We start from the raw sequence: 11,446 nt of genomic DNA on the forward strand, positions 1-11,446 counted from the left end.
CCCAATCCAGGCCAGAATCCAGGCCGGGATTTAATCCCGATCCTGACTCAGGCCGGATCCAGGCCTGGATTTGATCCAGATCCAGGCCGGGATTTGTCCCTGATCCCGATCCTGATCCTGGATCCAGGCCAGGCTTTGTCCCTCATCCTGATCCTGATCCAGGCCAGGATTTGTCCTTGATCCTGATCCTGATCCCGATCCAGGCCAGGTTTTGATCCCAATCCAGGCTGGGATTTGCTCCTGATGCTGATCCTGGATCGAGGCCAGGTTTTGATCCTGATCCTGATCCTGGATCCAGGCCAGGCTTTGTCTCTGATCCTGATCCTGATCCTGGATCCAGGCCAGGCTTTGCTCCTGATCCCGATCCAGGCTGGGCTTTGTCCTTGATCCTGATCCTGATCCCGATCCTGGATCCAGGCTGGGTTTTGCTCCTGATCCAGGCCGGGATTTGTCCCTGATCCCAATCCTGATCCTGGATCCAGGGCAGGATTTGCCCCTGATCCCGATCCAGGCCGGGCTTTGTCCTTGATCCTGATCCTGGATCCAGGCCGGGATTTGCTCCTGATCCCGATCCAGGCCGGGATTTGTCCTTGATCCTGATCCTGATCCCGATCCAGGCCAGGTTTTGATCCTGATCCTGATCCTGATCCAGGCCGGGTTTTGATCCTGATCCCGATCCAGGCCAGGCTTTGTCCTTGATCCTGATCCTGATCCCGATCCAGGCCAGGTTTTGTCCTTGATCCTGATCCTGATCCTGATCCTGATCCTGATCCAGGCAGGATTTGTCCCTGATCCTGATCCCGATCCAGGCCGGGTTTTGATCCTGATCCGATCCAGGCCAGGTTTTGTCCTTGATCCTGATCCTGATCCTGATCCTGATCCAGGCCAGGATTTGTCCCCTGATCCGGATCCCGATCCAGGCCGGGTTTTGATCCTGATCCTGATCCAGGCCAGGATTTGTCCCTGATCCGGATCCCGATCCAGGCCGGGTTTTCCCCCGATCCCAAAGAAATTCCAGGCTTTTCCCCCAAAATCCCATCCCCGAATCCACTCCGCGTTTTCCCCCCTCCCCGATCCCCTTCCCCATCCCCTTAATTTCATTTTTTTTTGGGTGAAATTCCGAATAAAACCGTTAAAAAAAAAAAGTTTTTTTGTGTTAAATTTCGGGAATTCCGACAAAATTCGGGATTTCCTTTCAATTCGAGAGGATTTTGGGGCGAAAAAAGGGGAAATTGGGGGGTTTCCGATGGGATTTGGCCGCTGCTGGAGGGGGGGAGGGGCAGCACCTGGCGGGGGTGGGGGAGGGGCGGCTCCCAAATTTGGGGGGGCGCAGCTGCCGCCCCTCCCCCACCCCCCCCCCCGGGGGTTATTTTTGGGTTCTTTTCCCACCGGGGCCTTTTTAGGGTAAAAAGCGGCGCGCGCCGCCCCTCCCCCCACCCCCCCCAAGCGAGGCCCCTCCCCCACCCTCCCGAAATGACCCCGAGTCCCCTCCCCCACCCCCCCAAAATCCCCCCCGAAAATCCCGAAAAAATTAAAATAAATTTTTTTTTAAAAGCCTCTAAAATTGTCCAAATGTTGGCCCCAAAAAATATAAAAAAATCCTCCCAAAAATATTAAAAAATCGAAATAAATCCCAAAAAATTCTGTCCTAAATTGTCAAAAATTCCTCCCCCAAAAATTAGGGAAAAATAAAAAAGAAATCCCAAAAAACTGCCCAAAAAATCCCAAAAATGAATAAATTAAAATTGCCCAATATCTTCCTAAAATCCCCAAAATTTTCCCCTAAAATCTCCCAGAATTCCCCCAATAATCTCCTAAAATTTTTCTCTTAATTTCCCCCAAATCCACCTAAGAACCCCCAAATTTCCCCCAAAATCTTCCCAAAATCCCAAAAATTCTCCCAAAAATAAGAAAAAAATTCCTAAAATACTCCAAAAAATTTTAAAGATCCCCCATAAAAAATCCCCAAAATTCTCCCTAAATCTCCCCCAAATTGTCCCCAAAATCTCCTGAATTTCTCAAAAAAAAATCCCAAAAATTCTCCCTGAAGGAAAAAAAAATTCCTCCAAAATCCACAAAAATTATCCAAAATTCCAAAAAAATTCACCCCAAACTCTCTCAAAAAAACCCCAAAAAAACCCCAAATTTCCCCCAAATTTCCCCCAAAAATTCCCCCAAAATCTCAAAAAAAACCCCCAAATTTCCTCCAAATTTTCCAGAAAAAAATCACCCAAAATTCTCAGAAAAAACCCAAAAAACCGCAAATGTCCCCCAAATTTCCCCGAAAAATTCACCCCAAACTCTCTCAAAAAAAACCCCAAAAAACCCCAAATTTCCCCCCAAAATTCCAAAAAAAATTCCCCCAAAACTCTCTCAAAAAAAACCCCCAAAAACCCCCAAAAAACCCCCAAATTTCCCCCAAAATTCCCAAAAAAATCACCCAAAATTCTCTGGAAAAAAAAACCCAAAAAACCTCAAATTTCTCCGAAAAATTCACCCAAAATTCTGGGGGGGAAAAAAAACCCAAAAAACAAAAAAACAAATTTCCCCCAAATTTCCCAAAATAATTCATCCAAAATTCACTAAAAAAAATAAAAATCCGCCCCAAAAACCCCAAAATTCCCCCAAAATTCTCTAAAAAAAAAAAAAAATTCCCCAAAATTTCCCCCAAATTTCAAATAAATCCCCCCAAAAAAATCTTTCCTGCCCCTCCCCCACCCCCCAAATCCCCCCTCAGGCCCCTCCCCCCCCCTCCCCCCGCTCCGGTTTCACCCGGGAACCCAAAACCGCCCCTCCCCCACCCCCAAACCCGCCCCTCCCCCACCCCCCTAAATCCCTCCTGGCCCCTCCCCCACCCCCAATTTGCCCCTCCCCCACCCCAAATTCTCGCCCCACCCCCCGAGCCGCCCCCCTCCCCCACCCCGATGACCCCCGGGGAGGACGTGACCTTTGACCTCCAGTGGGGGAGGGGATTTGGGGACGTTTGGGGTCATTTTGGGGCAATTTTGGGGCAATTTTGGGGAATTTTGGGGGGATATTTTGGGTTAAATTTGGGGAATTTTGGGTGAATTTGGGGCCATTTTTCAAACATTTTGGGGCAATTTTTAAAAAATTTTGGGGGCAATTTTTGGAGGATTTTGGGGCAATTTTTGAGGATTTTTGGGGAATTTTGGGGTGAATTTGGGGCCATTTAAAAAAAATTTGGGGGCAATTTTTGGAGGACTTTTGGAGAATTTTGGGACGATTTTTGGGAATTTTGGCGGAATTTTTTGGGGACAATTCAGGGAATTTTGGATGAATTTGGGGCCATTTAAAAAAATTTTGGGGGCCATTTTTGGAGGATTTTGGGGCAATTTTTGAGGATTTTTGGGGAATTTTGGGGCCTTTTTGGGTCATTTTTGGGGATTTTGGGTCCATCTACTGTGGAATTTTTGACCATTTTTGGAGGAATTTTGGGGGCCATTTTTGGGGTCAGTTTTTTAAATTTTGGGGCCATTTTCGGGAACAAATTGGGGGAATTTTGGGGCTATTTTTGGGGACAATTTTGGGGCTATTTGGGGAGAATTTTTGGGGCCAATATTGAGGATTTTTGGTGCCATTTTTGGGGTATTTTGGGACTATTTTGGGTCATTTTGGGCCATTTTTGATTCATTTTAGGGCCATTTTGGGGGGATTTTGGGGGAAATTTTGGGGGCCATTTTTGGGTCCTTTTATGAGGATTTTTGGGAGCCATTTTGGGTCAATTTTGGGATGTTTGGGGACATTTTTGACTCATTTTGGGTCATTTTTGGTCCAGTTTTGGGACATTTTGGGACAATTTTTTTGGCCCAATTTTATGGATTTTTGGGTCAATATTTGGGGTGAATTTGGGGTCATTTTGGGCCATTTTGATTCATTTTGGGCCATTTTGATTCATTTTGGGGCCGTTTTTGGGGGGAATTTTGGGGAATTTTACGTCCAATTTTGGAGGAGTTTTGGGTCCATTTCTGAGGATTTTTGGCCCGGTTTTGAGTAAATTTTTTGCCTTTTTGGGGGGGAAATTTTGCTCCATATTTGCAGGATTTTTTTGTCATTTACTGCGACCATTTTTTCACAATTTTTGCCCTTTCCCCCCCTTTTTGGGAAATTTTGGGTCCATTTTTGTGTCAATTTTGCTTCCATTTTTGTGGTCATTTTTGATCAAGTTTTGGCTCAATTTTTGAGCACTTTTTGCCATTTTTTGGGGCGGATTTTTGATCCATTTTTTAGCATGTTTTTGCCATTTTTTGCCAATTTTTGCCTTTTTACCACTAAATTTTCCCCCAATTTTCCCCAATTTTTCCCCTTCCCCAAATTTTCCCCAATTTTTCCCCAAATTTTCCCCCAATTTTCCCCAAATTTTCCCCAATTTCCCCCAATTTTCCCCAATTTTTCCCCAATTTCCCCCAGTTTTTCCCCAATTTTTTCCACCAAATTTCCCCCAATTTCCCCCCAAATTTCCCCAATTTTCCCCAAATTTCCCCAAATTTTCCCCCAATTTTCCCCAAATTTTCCCCATTTTTCCCCAAAATTTTCCCCAATTTTTCCCCAATTTTCCCCAAATTTTCCCCCCATTTTTCCCCAAATTTTCCCCCCAATTTTCCCCAATTTTCCCCAATTTCCCCCCATTTTTCCCCCAATTTATTCCCACTTTTCCCCATTTTTTCCCCCAATTTTCCCCAATTTCCCCCCAATTTTCCCCCATGCTCCCCTCCCCCCTTTCCTCCCCTCCCCCCCCCAGCCCCTCCCGTCCATCACTCCCGAAATAGCCCCGGCCGGGGGGGGAGGGGCGGGGGCTGAAAGCGACACCCGGGGTGGGGGAGGGGCCCCTTGGGGGGGGGCCTCCCCCCCTTTTTTAAACCCCCGCGCGCTCCCCCCCCTCCCCCAAAACGCCCCGAGCGGCGGCGGCCGAAATTGGGGGGGGGGGCGATGAAAAATTCCAATTTTGGGGCTTTTTTCCCCCTTTTAATCCCATTTTTTGGGGGCTTTTCCCCTTTTAATTCGATTTTTTGGGGCGTTTTTCCCCTTTTAATTCGATTTTTTTTGGGGGGGGGCGGTTTAATTTTTAATTTTTAAACCCTTTTTTCCCGAATATATTTTTAATTGGATTTTTAATTATTTTTTGGGGGGAGCTTAATTTAATTCCCTTTCTTTTTTTTCCCTTTATTCTAATTTTTTTCTTCTTTTGGGGGCAGTTTTTTCCTTTTTTTTTCCCCCTTTTTCCCCTTTATTTTCCCCCTTTTTTTCCCATTTCCCCCCTTTTTTTCCCCCCTTTTTTCCCCATTTTTTTCCCATTTTTTCCCTTTTTTTTTCCCCTTTTTTCCCCATTTTTTCCCCCTTTTTTCCCTTTTTTTTCCCCTTTTTTCCCCATTTTTTTAAATTTTCCCCTATTTTAATTTTTTAAGTGTTTTGGGGTGAGACCTTTGGGGTTTTTGGCGGGATGGAGAACGCTCACCGCCAAAACGGGCCGAGGAATGTTTGGCCTTTTTCGGGGTGAGCGAGAGCGTCGGGCTGAGCCCCGAGCAGGTCAAGAGGAGCCTCGAGAAATACGGACCCAATGGTGAGAAAAAAGGAAATTTTGGGCCATTTTGGGCGATTTTGGGAAAATTTGGGGGATTTGGGAGCAAAAAAAGGGAATTTTGGGGGATTTTTTTGGGATTTTTTGGGATTTTTTGGCGATTTTTTAGGATTTTATTCTGATTTTATTCAGATTTTTTGGGGTGATTTGGGGGATTTCAGAGAGGATTTGGGATTTGAGGGAATTTGGGATTTTTTTTGGGATTTTTTGGGGGATTTTTAGGGATTTTTTTTGATTTTTTGCAGATTTTTTGCAGATTTTTTAGGATTTTATTCTGATTTTATTCAGATTTTTTTGGGGTGATTTGGGGAATTTCAGAGAGGATTTGGGATTTGAGGGAATTTGGATTTTTAGGATTTTTTAGGGATTTTTTAGGGATTTTGGGGGGATTTTTTGGGGGGTTTTTGGGGGTTTTTGGGGTGAGCGAGAGCGTCGGGCTGAGCCCCGAGCAGGTCAAGAGGAGCCTCGAGAAATACGGACCCAATGGTGAGAAAAAACCGAATTTGGGGCCATTTTGGGCGATTTTGGGAAAATTTGGGGGATTTTGGGGGATTTGGGAGCAAAAAAAAGGGAATTTTTGGGATTTTTTTTTTATTTTTTGGGATTTTTTGGCAATTTTTTAGGATTTTATTCTGATTTTATTCAGATTTTTGGGGTGATTTGGGGATTTCAGAGAGGATTTGGGATTTGAGGGAATTTGGGATTTTTTGGGGATTTTTAGGGATTTTTAGGGATTTTTTTTGGATTTTTTTTTTATTTTTTGCAGATTTTTTAGGATTTTATTCAGATTTTATTCAGATTTTTTGGGGTGATTTGGGGGATTTCAGAGAGGATTGGGGATTTGAGGGAATTTGGGAATTGTAGGAATTTTTGGGGGATTTTTGGGGGATTTTTAGAGATTTTTTAGGATTTTTTGGGATTTTTTGGGGATTTTTTAGGATTTTATTCAGATTTTTTTTCAGATTTTTTGAGGAATTTTTTGGGATTTTGGGGGATTTCAGAGAGGATTTTGGGATTTGAGGGAATTTGGATTTTTTGCAGAGTTTTGGGGATTTTTAGGAATTTTTTAGAGATTTTTTAGGGATTTTTGGGGGATTTTTTGGGGGGTTTTTGGGGGTTTTTGGGGTGAGCAAGAGCGTCGGGCTGAGCCCCGAGCAGGTCAAGAGGAGCCTCGAGAAATACGGACCCAATGGTGAGAAAAAACCGAATTTGGGGCCATTTTGGGCGATTTTGGGTCGATATGGGAAAATTTGGGGCGAAAAAATGGAATTTTTGGGGATTTTTTGGGATTTTTTTGCGGTTTTTAAGGGTTTTTTTGGGATTTTTTAGGATTTTATTCAGATTTTATTCAGATTTTTTGGGGTGATTTGGGGGATTTTAGAGAGGATTTGGGATTTGAGGGGAATTTGGGATTTTTAGGGAATTTTTTGCGGTATTTTTGGGGATTTTTTTTGGGATTTTTGGGGGATTTTTTAGGATTTCATTCAGATTTTATTCAGATTTTTGGGTGATTTGGGGGATTTCAGAGAGGATTTGGGATTTGAGGGAATTTGGGATTTTTTTGGGATTTTTGGGGGATTTTTAGGGATTTTTTAGGATTTTTTGCAGATTTTTTGGCGATTTTTTAGGATTTTATTCTGATTTTATTCAGATTTTTTGGGGTGATTTGGGGGATTTTAGGGAGGATTTGGGATTTGAGGGAATTTGGATTTTTAGGGATTTTTTAGGGATTTTTGAGGAATTTTTGGGGATTTTTTTGGGGGGTTTTGGGGGTTTTTGGGTGAGCGAGAGCGTCGGGCTGAGCCCCGAGCAGGTCAAGAGGAGCCTCGAGAAATACGGACCCAATGGTGAGAAAAAACCGAATTTGGGGCCATTTTGGGCGATTTTGGGTCGATATGGGAAAATTTGGGGGCGAAAAAATGAAATTTTTGGGGATTTTTTGGGATTTTTTTGCGGTTTTTAAGGGGTTTTTTGGGATCTTTTAGGATTTTATTCTGATTTTATTTAGATTTTTTTGGGTGATTTGGGGATTTCAGAGAGGATTTGGGATTTGAGGGAATTTGGGATTTTTTGGGGATTTTTGGGGGATTTTTGGGGGGTTTTTAGGGATTTTTTTGGATTTTTTGGGATTTTTTGCAGATTTTTTAGGGATTTTATTCAGATTTTATTTAGATTTTTGGGGTGATTTGGGGGATTTTAGGGAGGATTTGGGATTTGAAGGAATTTGGGAATTTTAGGGAATTTTTTGGGATTTTTTTGGGATTTTTGGGGGATTTTTTAGGATTTCATTCAGATTTTATTCAGATTTTTGGGGTGATTTGGGGGATTTCAGAGAGGATTTGGGATTTGAAGGAATTTGGGAATTTTGGGGGATTTTGGGGGGTTTTTGGGGTGCCCGAGGGCTGAGCAGATCAAGAGGAGCCTCGAGAAATGCGGTGAGAAAAAAATGAAATTTTGGGCGGATTTTAGGAAATTTTGGGGGGATTTACTAAAACTTGGGGCCATTTTGGGGGAATTTTTAGGCATTTTTAATTTTTTTTCATTTTTCTTGGGTTTATTTGGGATTTTATTCTGATTTTTTTTTGGTTTGGGGATATTTTTTGAGGATTTTGGGGAATTTTGGGGGATTTTTTGGGGTAATTTGTACGTTTTAGGGGGGATTTGTTTGGGATTTTTGGGGGATTCTGACATTTTTGGAGGGGTTTGAGGGGGATTTGGGGATTTTTGGAATTTTTCTTTCCGTTTTTGGGGGTTTTTTGGCGGGATTTTGGGAAAGTTCGAGGGGTTTTGGGGAGGTTTTGTCAGAATTTTGTGATTTTTTTGAGGATTTTTTGGGAAATTTGGGGGTTTTTGGGGGATTTTTTGGGGGGATTTGGGGATTTTTCGGGGGGAGAGAAATGGGGGATTTGGGGAAATTTGGGGGGATTTGGGGATTTATTTTTTCAGGGAGGTTTTGGGGGGATTTTAGAGGATTTTTGGTGGATTTTTGGGATGTTTTTGGGGCATTTTTTTGGATTTTGGGGGAGGATTTGGGGGAGATTTGGGGATTATTTTGTAATTGGGGGATTTGGGGGGATTTGGGGGGATTTTGGGAAGGTTGGAGGGGATTATTTTGGGGTTTTTTGGGGGGATTTGGGATTCTTTTTTACATTTTTTGGAATTTTGGGGGGAATTTTGGATTTTTTGGGAGGATTTTGGGGGATTTTGGGAAGGTTGGAGGGGATTTTGAGGGATTTGGGGATTATTTTGGGGTTTTTTGGGGGGGATTTGGATTTTTTTTTTACATTTTTTGGGGAATTTTGGGGGGAATTTGTGGATTTTGGGGGGGATTTTGGGGGATTTTTGGGGGGATTTTGGGGGATTTTGGGGGGATTTTGGGGGATTTTTGGGGGGATTTTGGGGATTTTGGGTCCCCTCTAACGTGTCCCTTCCTCCCCACAGAGCTGCCGGCAGAGGAAGGTGAGTGACAGCCCCAAAAATGCCCCAAAATGCCCCCAAAAATTCCAAAAAAATGACCCCAAATACCTTTAAAAATGACCCAAATATCCCTAAAAAAGCCCCAAAAAATCTCCCCTAAAACGCTCAAAAAAAACCCCCAACTCCAAATGTTCTCCAAAAATCCCCTGAAATGCTTTAAAAGTCCCCAAATTGCCCCAAAAATGTCCCAAAAACTCCCAAAAATCCTCAAAAATCCCCTAAATTCTTCAAAAAATCTCTGAATTTCCCCAAAAACGCACAGAAAGTTGCAAAAAGCCCCAAAAAACTCCCAAAAAACTCCCAAAAATTACTCCAAAAAAAGCCCCAAAAATTCCCCCCCCAAAAAAGCCCCCCAAAACTCCCAAAAAATTTCCAAAAATTACTCAAAAATGCCCCCAAAAAAAAGCCCAAAATCCCCTAAAATGCTCAAAAAAGCCCCAAAAATTCCCAAGAATTCCTGAATTTTCCCAAAAATCCCCAAAAATTCCGGATTTTCTCCCAAAAATTCCAAATAAAAACCCCAAAATTCCCCTAAAATGCAAAAAAAAAATTCCCAAAAACTCCTCAAAATTCCCAAAATTCCCCTAAAATTCCCCAATTTTCCCGAATTTTCCCAAAAATTCCCGGATTTCCCCCCAAAATTTCCAAATTTTCCCCAGAAATCCCAAATAAAAACCTCAAAATTCCCCTAAAATGCCAAAAAAATCAAAAAAAATCCTCAAAAAACTCCCCAAAAATTCCCAAAATTCCCCTAAAATTCCCAAAATTCCCCGAATTTTCCCAAAATTCCCAGATTCCCCCCAAAATTCCCGAATTCCCCAAAAAATTCCAAATAAAAATCCCAAAATTCCCCTAAAATGCCAAAAAAAATCCCAAAAAATCCTCCAAAAACTCCCCAAAAAATTCCCAAAAACATCCTAAAATTCCCTAAATTTCCCAAATTTTCCCAAAATTCCCGAATTCCCCCCAAAATTCCAAATAAAAACCCCCAAAATTCCCCTAAAATGCAAAAACATCCCCAAAAATCCTCCAAAAACTCCCCAAAAAATTCCCAAAATTCCCCTAAAATTCCCAGATTCCCCCCAAAATTCCCGAATTCCCCCCAAAAATTCCAAATAAAAACCCCGAAATTCCCCTAAAATGCCAAAAAAAATCCAAAAAAATCCTCAAAAAACTCCTCCAAAAATTCTAAAAATCCCAAATTTCCCCTAAAATTCCCCAAAATTCCCAGATTTTCCCCTAAAATATCCAAATAAAAACCCGAAAATGCCCAAAAAATCCTCCAAAAACTCCTCAAAATTCCCAAAATTCCCCAAAATTCCCCAAATTTTCCCCCAAAATTCCAAATAAAAACCCTAAAATGCCAAAAAAATCAAAAAAAATCCCAACAAATCCTCAAAAAACTCCCCAAAAATTCCCCAAATTCCCCTAAAATTCCCCAAAATTCCCGAATTCCCCCCAAAATTCCAAATAAAACCCCCAAAATTCCCCTAAAATGCAAAAACATCCCCAAAAATCCTCCAAAAACTCCCCAAAAATTCCCAAAAATTCCCCTAAAATTCCCAGATTCCCCCCAAAATTCCCGAATTCCCCCCAAAAATTCCAAATAAAAACCCCGAAATTCCCCTAAAATGCCAAAAAAAATCCAAAAAAAATCCTCAAAAAACTCCTCCAAAAAGTCTAAAAATCCCAAATTTCCCCTAAAATTCCCCAAAATTCCCAGATTTTCCCCCTAAAATATCCAAATAAAAACCCGAAAATGCCCAAAAAATCCTCCAAAAACTCCTCAAAAATTCCCAAAATTCCCTGAAATTCCCCAAATTTCCCCCCAAAATTCCAAATAAAAACCCTAAAATGCCAAAAAAATCCAAAAAAATCCCAACAAATCCTCAAAAAACTCCCCAAAAATTCCCCAAAAAATCCTAAAAATCCCAAAATTCCCGAATTTTCCCAAAATCCCCGGATTTTCCCCCAAATTTCCAGGCAAGTCCATCTGGGAGCTGGTGGTGGAGCAGTTCGAGGATCTCCTGGTGCGGATCCTGCTCCTGGCCGCCTGCATCTCCTTCGTGAGTCACAAAATGGGGGCAAAAAATTCAAATCATGGACAAAAAAATCCTAAAATATCCCTAAAATTTCACTCGGGGGGATTTGGGGGTTTTTGGGGAAAATATTGGGAAAAATTTGGGGAAAAAAATGGGATTTTTGGGGAAAAAATTTGAATTTTTTGTGATTTTTTGCTGATTTTTTGGAGAATATTTTTAAATTTTTTTGATTTTTGGGAGATTTTTCCTCAGATTTTTCACTGAATTTTTTGTGATTTTTTGCTGATTTTTTTGAGAATTTTTTTGAATTTTTTTTGATTTTTGGGAGATT

The 11,446-nt window shown here is 41.8% G+C and overlaps 1 protein-coding gene and 1 long non-coding RNA gene across 2 annotated transcripts in view; one reads left to right on the forward strand and one right to left on the reverse strand.

Annotated features, from left to right (window-relative positions):
- LOC135288526 (syntaxin-1B) overlaps nt 1-11,446 on the reverse strand; it is a 140,508-nt gene that overhangs the window by 32,956 nt on the left and 96,106 nt on the right. The window lies entirely within an intron of this gene.
- LOC135288556 (uncharacterized) lies at nt 7,392-11,142 on the forward strand. Its single transcript, XR_010351618.1, has 3 exons — nt 7,392-7,443; nt 9,038-9,055; nt 11,057-11,142. It is a non-coding gene; the product is annotated as an uncharacterized LOC135288556 (long non-coding RNA).

This window comes from Passer domesticus, chromosome 33 (genome assembly GCF_036417665.1).
Source record: "Passer domesticus isolate bPasDom1 chromosome 33, bPasDom1.hap1, whole genome shotgun sequence".
In the NCBI taxonomy this organism is placed as follows: domain Eukaryota; kingdom Metazoa; phylum Chordata; class Aves; order Passeriformes; family Passeridae; genus Passer; species Passer domesticus.